Source organism: Camelus bactrianus, chromosome 17 (assembly GCF_048773025.1).
Source record: "Camelus bactrianus isolate YW-2024 breed Bactrian camel chromosome 17, ASM4877302v1, whole genome shotgun sequence".
In the NCBI taxonomy this organism is placed as follows: Eukaryota; Metazoa; Chordata; class Mammalia; order Artiodactyla; family Camelidae; genus Camelus; species Camelus bactrianus.
In genome coordinates this window covers 38,558,430-38,572,732 of record NC_133555.1, presented here as the reverse complement: position 1 = coordinate 38,572,732, position 14,303 = coordinate 38,558,430, and positions in this window count along the sequence as shown.

Below are 14,303 nucleotides of genomic sequence, written 5' to 3'. Positions count from 1 at the left end.
GTGCCCGGAAGCTGTTCTTATTGTGTGATCGCCTCGCGTGGGCTTGGAGATAAACGAGCTTCAGGAAGTAGATGCGAGACTGTGGTTTGTTCTGGGAGTTGCTTTGGGGAGTAAATCCTCCCCCTCCATGCCTTCGAACTGTTTCCATTGTGTCTGTCTCCAGAGAAGTCATATGAGAACATCATCTGGCTCTTTGAGCTTCCTTATTACTTGGATTTGGGGTAAACAGTAGTTTCCGTCCTGGGTCTCTAGGATTAAATGAGTTGGTCTATTATCTCAGTTTGAGGGGAAACAGAACAACATCTGTGACTTTGCATTTTGAGCAGTGGAAACAGGGAAGATGGTTTTGGTGCATCTTTGATGACCCATGGCAGAGAAAGAAGTGGTTGAGGAGTTTTAGAAAACCTGCCTCTTTGCTCTGAAATTGGGTGCAGAGAGGGACTGCCAGAGGTGTAGAAGCTGATCAGGAGCCTGAAACCCCTGTTTGGTCCCATGACAGTGGCCATGAGGGCTGGGTTTCTCTCCTGAGGCTGGAGCAGAGTCCTCCAGGGGCCCCGTTGCCTAGTAGGTGCACTCTGTTTGGGACTCGTGTCCTTTATCTCTGGCATTATTTGTACTCCATGCAGCAGTCTGGAAGCTAAAAACACCTGTAAGCGAGCAGGAGGAGGAGGAGAGGGGGAGGAGGGGGAGGAGGAGGAGGAACTTATCTCCTGCGAAAAGCTGAGCAAAACAAAAGAACAGTTATTATTACAAAGCTATGAACAGAGATTACTGGTGGTGGATGGGCTTACAATGGGGAATGGAAGGGGGTGTCTTTCTTGAAAGAAAGGGTGAATTGCTTGAATTTTTTTTGTATATATATATATATATATATATATATATATATATATAGAAATATAGTCAGTTTACAATGTGTCCATTACTGGTGTACAGCATAATGGTCCAATCATACATGTACATACATATATTCATTTTCGTATTCTTTTTCACAATAAGTCACTACAAGATATTGAATGTAGGTCCGTGTGCTATATAGTATTGCTTGAAATTTTTTTATAGCAATGAAAATATTTGATAAAGGAAAACCCAGGAACAACGTACAGGTATGCTATTGGTTTCTTAGCAAGGGTGAAGACATTCACCTCCAGGCTCTCCCACCTCCCTATTCGGTGCTGTGTACCCACAGAAGCCAAGCACCCAATGTCTTTATCCCACCAGCAGCTTCGCCCCTTGCTGCCGATTTCCCCCGATCCCTCCCCTCTTTGCAGTGCTCTGCAAGAAAGACTTGACTTGCCAGGCGCGAGAGAGAGCTCTTCTATCCTACCAAAACCTACCCCCACCATATTCCACTCCATCAGCTGAGTGACCTGCCTCAGTCTGCTGTCAAGTCTGATAAATGACTTCACGAGAAAGTATTAATGCCCAAGCTAATGCCTACATTTTCTGCATCATGACACAGGTTTTAAGTGTTACATGCCTGTTTCACCGTTTTGCCTGATCCCACCTCTTGGACTATGTTTACAAAAAACCATCCAAACTGGGTAGAGTGAATACCGCTGCTTCCTCACCCAGATCCCTCCGCGATGCCAGAGCACTGTCCCCGCACCTGCTGGGACTTTCTGACCACCGATCGCCTTCCCAGAGCTGACTTCCTCGGGAGGTTGTGTGCCCCCCTCCACCACCCAGGGCAGCCCTCAGCCTGTGAATGACGAGTTCTTTTGCCTCGATGAGGGATCAACTCTGTGATACAGTTCGTGCTTCCCGAGGGATAAGGCGGAAACCAAGTCCGGCGGAAACCCTCCCTTGGCTCAGCCTCTTCCCCTACCCCATCCTGCTCCCCTCCCTCCTGTCCTCAGATCCACCCTCAAGAAATCACAGTCACCAGAATCCCCTCAGGCTCTTCTTCTGGGGAACCAGGTCTGAGATGTAGGGAAAAGTTTTGCTCATGGGGAAGATTTATTACAGAATCATAGAGACTATCAGAGATAAACTAAGCGGATGCTCGTCAGAGGGACAGCCTTGAGGAGGTGGCACTGGGATTGGAGGCTGTTCTTTTCACCAGAAGCCTTTTGGGTCCCTTTAATTCATTACTATGTGCTTGCATTACTGTGCTTAAAATATTTTAAATTAAAAACAAAAAAGAAACATCGATCCCATCTTCAAATGAAGTGATGCATTCGATGATCATCTGGACCTCATTTTAGAAGACTGGTTCAAAAATTCCTAAGTTTTGTCAGTCCTCGAATGAAATCCACACTCCAGGGGAATTTCTCTCTATTTCAAGAGAAAACTTCATATCGTTTTCTGCTGGCATTTGGCTGTTTACTGAAAGTAACTAAATCCCACATCAGAATAGAATGAAAGAAATTGGGGCTGTGACCATTTGTTGCTCAACTACAGGATACTGAGATTATTGTAGAACCATCCGATGTGGATGGCTCCCAATGAGCTTTTAACTTAAACGACGAGGAAGGAGAATTTAAGAACTAGGATCGTCATCTGAGCAGAAAGGCACTGGCCCTACAGGGACTGATCTAAAAGCAAGGCAGCTTCTGCCTCTGAATGGGGATAAAGCAGGGTTTGAGAGGAAAGCAAGGTGTTCACTGTGCAGTGGGTAGGGGACAGGGAGGTAGGGGACCTAGGCGCTGCCATATGACCTAGCTGGCCTCGCTGTGCTATGAGATGGGAATGCCAGCTGATGGAGGCCTGGAGAAAGGGACATGATGCACAGGGGCCAGCTCATAAGCCACTCATGCAACAGCTATTTGGTGCCCCCTCTGCGTGGGGACTGTGGGGAGTGAGGGGGACACAGTGGAGAGCGATGGAAAGAAATGAAGTCGAGGATCTTTGTTTGCAGGCAACAGAAACAGATTTTGTCTAACATCAGCAAAGCTGGATTGACTGAAAGGAGAATGAGCCACAGAATTACAAGAAGGTTACAAGACCAGCTTGGAAACAGGAAAGAAGGCAGCTCAGGCTGGAGGGGCCAAGAAGAAAGAACTACAGGAAGGGCCTAATAGCAGAAGAATGTGGTCAGTGCTGACAGAATAAAGAAAAAAACCTCCAGCCGTTCTTCCATCTTGTGTGTTCTAGAAGAAAGCATGACAGTGGCCAAGCCACACATCTGTCCCTGGCTGTGTGGGCATGATCACGGGAGGGAACAGCCTCTCGTGTGGTGGGAGGTGGGGCTTCACTGAAGTTACTGTCCTAACTAGACCACACACACACTATGGTGGTTTCCCCACAAGGAAACTGAGATGCTTCTAAGATTGGGAGATAAGATCTAAGCTGTGATGTGGAGGATCAGTACAAGTCAGCCCAGCCCAGGGGACTGGCAGTGGAGGAATGTTCTGGGCAGAGGGCACTGCCGAAGGCTGGATGCTGTTCTGCCTGGAGCAGTTTTGGAAACGGTAAGAACCATATCTCTCCATTTTATGTGGCTCCTTATGCTTAGAGGAGTAAAAGGGGAAATCAGTATCTCCCTAGGCTGGGTGCAGAGCGTGAGGAGGTCTGCAGAGGCCAGCAGGGCTGCTCCTGCAGGGTGTTAGTGTTGAAGAGCTCTGGGACGGGAAAGATTGCTCCCTGCAGCGGGTAGGAGGGGTCACAGAGCTAGAGGCAGCATGAAGTGGAAGGCTGTTGCTGTAATCCAGCAGAGGCAAGCCCAGAGCTGAAGGCGTGGGAAAATGAGGGTAGTGACTGCACAGACAAGGGCAGGCTTTGCCATAAACTAAAAGGGATCCCCACCAACAGTCGTTACATGTGCACAACGTGATAAAGCCTCTGGGTATTCCGCTGACATTTTAGCCACAACCGAGACACCCATGTTTGGTGAGGTCACTTGTTCAGAGTGGATTTTAAAGACGGAAGGTCTGGGATTAAGACCCTCTATGCTGCTGCTTCCTTGCTGTGTGGCCCTGCAGACCTCACTTTACAGCTCCAGGTTTCACTGAGGAGCATTTCCTCATCTATCTACCTGTGCTGGACATCTGTGGTTTTACTACTCAGCATTTGTTATCCTCTGTCTAGTGAGAACTCTGAATTTTGTCTGGGGATCTGCTCTGTCTTCATTCTTCAGGAGTAGAGCTCTCCCACAACCCCTGCAACAATGATTGGTTCAAGGACAGGCATACACCCTAACCCAGTCCAATCAGAGCAAATCTTGGGAATTTTTGTGGAAGTCACTGGAAGAGTTTTCAACTCTTTCCCATTGAGTGAAACCCTAAAGTTAGTCATTCTGCAGTCATCTAGTCTTCAACAGGGAGGGAGTCACAACATGGAGCTTAAGAATGAAGCCACAAATGGGTGGCAGAGCTGAGACAACAAATCCTATTGACACTCTTTCAGTCCCTGGATCAAGCTTGACCTGAAGTCAGATATACTCCTGGATTTTTTTTACTGTATGTAAATTCCTATTCATGTTGCTGGTTTCACCCAACAGGAAAATAGATAAGATCTGCTCTCAAATTACCACGTTGACTCCAGGGCTAGAGTTTGGTTGGTGATGTCTTTCAGATGGACTTGGTCCTCTAGGTCAGTTGACCCCCCTGGGTGTGTTCAGTAGTCAAAGCCCTCACAGGCCCATGCCGGCCCACTGCAGCTGGCAGTGAGGAAACAGGGGCGAGCCTAGCTGGCTACAGTGGGAGCGGCGTGGGAGGCCGTGCAGGCAGGTGGGCGCTGGGCCCGGCGGGAGATCCTGCAGCGGTGCCTTACCATCTCCGGCCCAGGACGCCGCGCACTACGACTGCTTCTCAAAGAGGTGTTTCTCCTCAAGAAAAGCAGTGGAGGCTTGTGACACTGCCTGGAAGGAAATGGGAGGTGCCAGGAGAGGCGTCTCCTTGGTGGCGTCCAGGTAGGGGCACAGAAAGACCTCTTTGTCTGGGGCAGTCTCTAAGGGGTGTGGACTTGGGGTGGGCGGGGGGTGGGGTGTGCTTCTGCCAGCCCCTTCCCAAACGAGCTCCTGACCCCGCACGGGATCACCACCATCACGGCAAGCGTAGCTCTAACAACCAGCACCTGGCGCTCATCTGGTGGTGGATTGACTAAGACTTCGCCCCACACCCTGTACATGCCTCTTAGTAGCGCCCAGTGCGCAGGCGTAGGATCCAGGGCTGGGTTGAATTCGGGTAGCTCTGGAAGCTTGAGCGAGCGGCTTAAACTCCGTGCCTCGGCTTCCCCATCTGTCAGGTATGGATGATAACAGCACCGGCTTCGTAAGTTGTTTTGAGGATTATGTGAATTAATACCTCTGGGGCTTTAGGACGGGCTCTGGCTTGTAGTGAGGGCTGTGGGTCTGTGGGAGAAACGTTTTGAACAAGGCTGTTTTGAGCTGGTTGGCAAGGCTAGGCCCTGGACCAGGTCTCCTGACTCCAGCTCTGCCTCTGCCTCAGCCAGGAACACCTGGGTGATGTTCGTACACTCCAGTGCAGTTCATAGGGGCGCACCCACGCCCTCAGTAAAAGAAGCCTTCAGCAGAGTCTCTGTCAGATGCTCCATCTAAGTCACTGGTTCAGGACCCATTGTCATTAATTTTACTCGGAGCAAGGTTGTGTCCACGTTCCTGTACACCACATTTGCCGCTGCAAACAGCTAGAGAGCCGAACAGAGCTCACTGTGTGTCATGTGCTTGCTTAAAATCCTCCTAGAGCAGCACTGTTCAATAGAACTTTCTGTGACAATGGGAATGTTCTGTATCCACACTGTCCAATATGGTAGCTCCTAACCTGTGGCTGTTGAGCCCTTGAAATGTGGGGAGTGTGTCTGAGGAGTTGAATTTTTAAGTGTATTTTATTTCAGCTCACTAAAACTGAAATGGCCATGTATGGCTTGTTGGCTGCGTTTGAGACAGTGCAGGTCTAGAAAACCAAAGTCCCAGACATGTCCCAGCCCTACCTGAGCAGCCTTCATTTTTTTTTTTTTTTGCCAGAATTCATTCAAACTGGGAATTCTAACCATAGCAAATGATTTACAACTCCCTAAACCTTGTGCCCACTTCACACCTCCGTGCCTTGGCATCTGCTCTTCTCGCTGCCTGGAATGTTCTCATCTCCTGCCCAAACATGCCTGCAAGCTGTCTGCCAGCCAGTCAGTGGTCCTTCAAGACACAGCTCCAGTGTTACTTCTACGATCAAGTTTTATCAGCCACCTCCTGCCCCTCCCCACTCAGAACCAACCAGCCCTTCCTTTGTGTGCCTGGCACAGACGTGTTCTGAGGCCCTTCCAGCACTTAGATGCTGGTGTGTTTCCCATCTGTGAGTAGAGGCAGCTCCAGGACGGAAGGTTCTGTATTGCACTCACCTCTGGGCCTCCAGTGCCTAGCATGGGGTTTGGCTCATATCAAGCAGACATCAGATGATGGCTGAAGAAATAAAATGGTTATAAAAGCCACACACCATAGTTCTGGCATCCAACTTCCTGTCCTATTTTACCCCAGTCACTTTTTGGGGACTTCTCTTTGTGTGTGGCCTTGGGAGTTAGAGGCAAGTCAAAAGGGAAGACTTTTTGAAAAGTTGAAGTATAGTTATTTACAATATTGTGTTAGTTTCAGGTATACAGCAAAAGGATTCAGTATTTTCCATTATAGGTTATTACAAGATATTGAATACAGTTCCTGGTGTTATACAGTAAATCCTTGCTGCTTGTCTATTTTATGTATAAAAGTTTGTATCTGCTAATTCCAAACTCCTAGTTTATCCCTCCCCCTTTCCTTCCTTTGGTAACCATAAGTTTGTTTTCTATGTCTGTGTGTCTGTTTCTGTTTTGTAAATAAGTTCATTTGTGTCATTTTTTTTTAGATTCCACACATAAGTGATATTATATGATATTTGTCTTTCTCTGTCTGACTTCACCCAGCATGAATATCTCTAGGTCCTTCCATGTTGCTGCAAATGGCATTATTTCATTCTTTTTAATGGCTGAGTAGTATTCCATTATATCTATATCTATATCTATATCTATATCTATATTTATATCTATATCTATATCTATATCTCCACATCTTCTTTATCCAGTCATCTGTTAATGGACATTTAGGCTGCTTCCATGCCTTGGCTATTGTAAATAGTGCTGCTATGAACACTGGGGTGCATGTATCTTTTCAAATTAGAGTTTTCTCTGGATATATGCCCAGGAGTTTGATACAGGAATTGCTGTATCGCATGGTAAGTCTATCTTTAGTTTTTTACGGAATCTCCAAGCTGTTTTCCATAGTGGCTGCACCAAATTACATTCCCACCAACAGTGAAGGAGGGTTTCCTTTTCTCCATACCCTTTCCAGCATTTATCGTTTGTGGACTTTTTAACGATGGCCATTCCAACTGGTGTGACGTGATACCTCATTGTAGTTTTGATTTGCCATTTCTCTGATAATTAGCAATATTGAACATTTTTTCATGTGCCTGTTGGCTATCTGTGTCTTCATTAGAGAGATGTTTAAGCCTTCTGCCCATTTTTTGATTTTTTTTTTTTTTGTTAGCGAATTGTATGAGCTGTTTATATATTTTGGAAATTAAGCCCTTGTTTGTCGCATTGTTTGGAAATATTTTCTCCCATTTTCTAAGTTGTCTTTTCATTTTGTTTATGGTTTCCTTTGCTGTGCAAAAGTTTAATTAGGTCCCATTTGTGTATTTTTGCTTTTAGTTCTATTGCCTTGGTAGACTGACCTAGGAGAACATTGCTACAATTTATGTGAGAGAATGTTTTGCGTATGTTACCTTTTCTAGGAAATTTATGGTGTCTTGTCTTATGTTTAAGTCTTTAAGCCATTGTGAGTTTATTTTTGTGTACGGTGTGAGGGAGTGTTCTAACTCCACTGATTTACGTGCAGCTGTTCAGCTTTCCCAACACCGCTTGCTGAAGAGACTTTTTTCCATTGTATATTCTTGCCTCCTTTGTCGAAGATTAATTGATCCCAAGTGTGAATATATCATATCTTCTTTATCCATCCTTCTGTTGATGGACACTTAGGTTACTTTTGTGTCTTGGCTGTTGTAAATAGTGATGGTGTGAACATTGGGGTGCATGTATTGTTTTCAATTAGAGTTCCCTCTGGATATATGCCCAGGGGTGGGATTGCTGGATCATATGGTAACTCTATTTTCAGTTTTTTAAGAAACCGCCATACTGTTTTCCATAGTGGCTGCACGAAACTACGTTTCACGGGAGATCTTTTCCATGCCCAGGCCAGTCCTTCTAGAGACTGACGAGAGGGTGAGGAACGCAGTGAGGCCAGGGCAGACAGAGGTCACAGCCATCACAGCAGCAGCACACAGGCCACACCAGTCCTGTTGCCCAGCCCACCAGAGTTCTGAGATTGATTCTCCAGCCTCCTGGCAAACTTGTGAGCTCCTCATGGCCTTCCAAACATTTGCTGGGAGAGCTGGCTGGTTCTTGGTAGTTGGCCACCAACTGACCCTTAGCAGCAGTCATACAGAGAAGCTTCCAGGTCTGCAGAGTCCTGCAGGAGGACAGGGTGTGTCCTTCTGTGATGCGACTCAATGGGTGACAGGCCTGAGCTGTCACAATGAGAAAGCTGAGGGTGAAGCCACAGCCTAAGACCCCCCCACCCCCCCTCCGAGGCAGCTGAAGAAGACCTACCTGGCACTGGAGGGAGGCGTAGCTGACTGTGCCAGGACCTGACCAGGTGCTTGGCCCATGCCTGGAGAGCAAAGCACCACCCACTCCAGCCAGCGCGACTGGGATTGCTGGGTGGCTACATGCTGGGCCATCCCGGGCGCCGAGGGAGAGGAGACCCCAGGTGATGCTGAAGGATTGTTTTGATAGGGATTGGGAAACTAAGGGCCATGGTGAGGGCTTTGGGGTGTTATTGGCAAGTTTTATGGTTGGGTTTCTAGTCTCTTAAGTCAACTTCCCTTCAAAGACACTGTAAACTGAGAACTTCATTCATCCGTTCAATCCAGTTTATGAAGGGCCTCGTCCTTTGCACAGGGACCAGGCCAGCACTCTTTCCCACCCCAGGGCCTTTGCCCAAGCTGTGGCTCCTGCTTGGATTGCTCTTTTTGCCTTGTCTGAACAGCTTCCACCCATCATTCACACTTACTTTAAATGTCACTTCCCTATGGACACCCTCCTGGACACCCAGGTTAGGTCTCCTGGGCTCTGGTATTTCATCCGACAGCATGTATCAGAGCTCTCATTGTGTAGTTATTGGTGGGGATATTTGAAGAAAGCCTCTCTCTTTTTTTTTTAAGGATACTTTTTTTTGGGGGGGGTAATTAGGTTTGTTTGTTTGTTTATTTATTTAAATGGAGGGACTAGGGATTGAACCCAGGACCTTGTGTATGCTAAGCATGTGCTCTCCCGCTGAGCCATACCCTCCCCACAAGAAAGCCTCTCTTCTTGCAGCACCAGGCTCCGTGAGGGCAGGGACAGTGTCTGTCCTGTTCATAGATGCATCCTCAGTGCTGCCCAGTGCAGTGTCTAACACTCGAGAAATATTTGTTGAATGAACAAAGGAGGAGAGGCAAAGAGGAAGGAAGGAAGAAAGACAAGTGTACAGTATTCCTGCTGGCCCTCTGGGTGCTCACAGTATGATATTTGACCCCAATTAATGCTCTTTGCCTTTGAAAATGGAAATAATAAGTAACCTCTCCAGCCATGCACTTGGGGCCAAACAAGGTAAAGACTATGTCGTCTATAACCTCACAATGATCCCCCGTAGGATGAATTTTCCAGGGTTCTGGACAAAGGCAACTCAAAATAAACTCCCTTCTGCTACATCTCAATGTTCAAGTCCCCTCAAAATTCATATGTTGAACCCCTACTGCCTACTGCTCGAGGTGATGATATTAGCAGGTGGGAGCTTTGGGAGTTGGTTAGATCATGAGAGTGGAGCCCTCATGAGCAGGGTTAGTGCCCTTATAACGGAAACTCAGGGAGCTCTGTAGTGCCTTCCTCTGTGTAATGATACAAAGATAGATCTGTGACCTGGAAGAGGGCCCTCATCTGACCGTGCTGTCACCCTGATCTTGGACTTCTAGCCTCCAGAACTGTGGACAATAAATTTCTGCCGTTGATAAGTTACTTAGTCTACGATGTTTTGTAGCAGCCAGGATGGACTAAGACACCTACCATTTTACACATAAGACAGGAGGGTTGCAGATAACTGACGCTTTATTCTGCAGCTGCAAAAATATCAAATAATATTTATTATTATTATTGTTATTTTATTATTATTATTATTTTATTATTTTGGCAGGGGGGAGGTCATTAGTTTTTATTACTTATTTTTAGAGGAGGTACTGGGGATTGAACTCAGGACCTTCTGCATGCACTCTACCAGTTGAGCTATATACCTTCCCCCCTCTCAAATAATACAAATGAAGTATTATCTAATTGGCATTTTTCACATTCCACCTGGAAGATTAGAGACATAAAAACTGAGCCCTGAGTCCACCCAATGACATATTCTGGATGGGGTCCTGGGCCAGAAAAAGGACACTAGTAGAAAAACTGGGGATATCTGAGTAGTGTTTGTAGTTCAGCTAACAGTATTGTACCAATGTTAATTTCTTAGTTTTGATGAATGTTCCATAGTTACCTAGATGTTAACATAAGCAAAAAAAAATTTTTTTTTTTTTGGTCTCATGGGTGAGACTGTGCCTGGGCCTCAGTATTTCAACCTGTACTCTGTGAAGTTTCTGGGACATGGAATAAAAAGACATGGACCTCACACACCTCCTCTGAGCAGATCTCTCCCATAGTTCTCTCGGCTTAGCACAGTATATATTGAATTTAAAAACAGTCCCAGTCTTCAGCCTGGCAGGAGCACAACTGCACATAGTGCTTTTTTCCCCTTGGACACTTTTTGCAGAGAGAAAATGTGTGACTTTTCTTGATGAGCAAACAGCTAAAGGTGTTGAGGAAAGGTCTATCATTTTTTTTTTTCTGGTGGCAAGACACCCTAAACTAAATTCATTAGCAGCTCTTCTATTTGGGATTTTAAAATATTCTCTGGCCTATATAAATTCCTTGTTATGTCCTCTACTAATATAAGAAAATTAACTGACATACGCTGTGGCTTTCAGAACAAAGCAGCAGCATAATATAACAAAAAGAAAGGGGGCTTAGAGGCTGTCATTTGAGGTTGCAGACCTCAAAATCCATGCTCTACCCATGTTTCTACTCCTCCTAAGAAATGTTCTAAATGTCTCTAAATTTGTGAAGGGTAGATACTGCTCTTTAGCCATGAGCCAAGCTCTTAGTTCTACATGTGTATGTCATTTAATTCTGTTTCTATATTCCCCAACTTCTAGAAAATAGTAGAAGATCACAGGATAGTTGAGCTATGTCTTATGAACCAGTAACTCTAATGAGTCATGCAGGCTGAACTGGTGACCACTGACTCAAGTGAATCAGTTCACTTCTCTGCTTCTCTGTTTTCTTTCCCCCAAATACATGGGACACAGTATGCCCATAGGATCATTCATTTGGCAGATATTTACTGCACTCTTACTCTGTGCTGTGGACCAGCCTGAGAGGCTGTAGCTGCAGTGGTGGACAGAGTACCTGAGGTTCTTGCCTTCATGGAACTGAAATATTGGGAGAATCTGGAAGCTTTGCAGAGGCAAAAACTCTTATCAGTCAAAAGCAATATACATTTCTGTTTACAGAGACGTTTTTTTTTTCTTCCGTCTCTAAAACCAATGTTCTTGTAGACTGTGCTGTGTATTGGCATTTTTTCAAGACACCTTGGCAGCAAAGGAGCAGTAACCTCCTGAAAGGTAAGACCTGGCTTAGACTTTCATGTTCCCAATGCTTAGGATGATGGAACAGCTGGCTTTGAGCCCCGATCGTGGTCCTCAACCCTAGAGTCCCTAAACTTTCTCCTTTTCTATATGGCCTTTCAGCTGGGGCAGATTATTGTGGGCATTGAGTATTCAATGAGAGAGATACTGAAACTTTTCCTACCAGAACTAACAATGAGTGAATCTGTTGAAAGATTCCATTTTTAATGTAAATTATTTGAACTGTTTAGTCCTGAGTTTATAGACATTTGGAGACAGTCCATGGTGGCAAGACACCATGGGGAGTATTAGAAACAAAGAAAGGTCTCTCCTGCAGGTGGGCTGGGTGGACTAGCTGAGTATGAACCTCGGGCCAAAGGCCAGCTCAGAGTGGTCAGCAAGGCTCAGAGAAAAGCAAGGTAATTTTCAGTGAGGAGTGGATTTGCCATGCACGCCTCAGTGGATGCCCATGACTTTGGGGCCCAAACTCAAGAAACACGGGAAATATTTCCTGGTTTCCTTTTCTTGACTCAGCAGATAAAGGAAGAGTCAATCGTTCTAAAAACATGAGTGCTAAGGGTTGTGTGTGTTGTTGTTAGAAACACCACCTTGTTGTCTGTGCTATAGAATTACTTACAATCTCTCCTGTCTAAAGCAAAATTGGGTAATGTCTTCTAGAAAGATACGAAAGTGTCATGGCATAGAATACTATGGATTTGTTGTGAGAATTGCGGTTGGGGGAGGGTTAGAAATGGCACATTTGACACTGGTAGAGGAAGGATCCTCCCATAGAGAGGAAGGCTTCTGGCAGGGGGATAAATTAGAAGTTTGGGATTAGCAGCTACAGACTACTGTATATAAAATAGATAAACAACAAGATCCTATGGTATAACACAGGGAACTATAGGCAATACCTTATAATAACCTATAATGAAAACAAATATGAAAAAGGATATATGTGTACAAATATATATGACTGAATCACTGTGCTGTACACCAGAAAGTAGCACAACATTGTAAATTAATTAAAAAAAGAAGAAGAATAAAAAAACTTCTGGAATCAGAAATGAGATTCAGAAGTAGTACTGGGTTAGGAATCCGAAGGTATAAGTTCTCAGGAATGGTTCTGATTCTGAAAAATTGCAGTCCTAGCCTAGAAACTTCAACCCTTGGGGTGTCAGACTCCACAGATGTAAAACATAGTGGATTGGGTTCTGTTCATATATTTCGCAGAGATTTATTGAGCACCTACTCCGTGTTAATACCACCCTATTCTAGAGAGAACAGTGGGAACCGATTCTCGGTCCTTGACCGAGTGAGGGTGGGTGCACGGCTCACAGTCTGGTGGGAGAGAATGGACAAATTATTGGGTGTCAGTGGCAAAAGCAAAGTGCTCTTGGGAACTTGCGAGAACAGAGGGGACCATCCTGGGAGGCCCAGGGGTGGACACGAACACGGAAGTTGTACTGGGTGGGACTAGCGTCTCTAAAGTACCCCGGAAACATGATGCTTTAAAACACAGATACATGACTACTTTATATCCTAGTTCTGTGATTGTAGTATTTGTTTTCGCTTTTATGAAAGTAACTCCATGAAGGAAGGAAATAGAATTCAGGGACTTTGACAGGATTTTCCCTTTTTTAAAAATTGCTTTCTCATTTTTGTTGCTATTGGCATCTGGAATGCAGGAAAATCCAATTAAAACAATAATTTAAAAAATATTTTATGCAAAATGTGCAACCATAAATAGAAGTGAAGGGAAAAACACAACGAACCGCTTTGTGGATCACCTGATTTTGTTTCCCTTATACCCTCCCCTGCCCCACCCACGCACAGTATTTGGCTTTTGCTAGAATTTTTTTTTAAATTTTCTTGAAGTATAGTTGATTTACAACGTGAGTTTCAAGTGTACAGCAAAGTGATTCAGTTATACATATTTGCTGGAATATTTTTAAAGCAAAATCCAGGCACCATTTCATTTCAGCCATACATATTTCAGTAGGTAAACTACCAGGGGAGAACTTTTTAAAAGACCATAACCACAATGCCATTATCATGTGATATAGTGTCCAGAACATACCACATTTTCCTCATGAGCTCAATATTTTTACAGTTGTTTCATTCAAATCAGGATCCAAACAAGATTGACATATAGTATTTTACTGAAAGGACTTTTAAGTCTCTTTTTCTCTGTAATAGTTCTTTCTCCCTTCCCCATTGTTTTATGAGGAGGGGGAGAAATGAGTCATTTGTCCAGCAGAATCTTCTGCATTCTGGATTTGGCTGATGGTTTCCTCCTGGTGTTTTTAGCTTGTTCTTCTGTTTTCCTGTAAACTGGATTAGACTTTTGTTTAAACTTTTTTTGCTGGGGGGGCTAGAAAACTTCACAGGAGATGCTGTGTACTTTCTGATGTATTTCATCATGGGCACACTGTGTCTGACTGTCTCATTTTTAGAGGTGTAAAAACTGATCAGCATGGGTTCAGATGTTATCAGCATGGTCCATCCAGAGATCCCTGTCGATCTTTCAGCTAATAGTTATTGATGGTTGTTGCCTACATT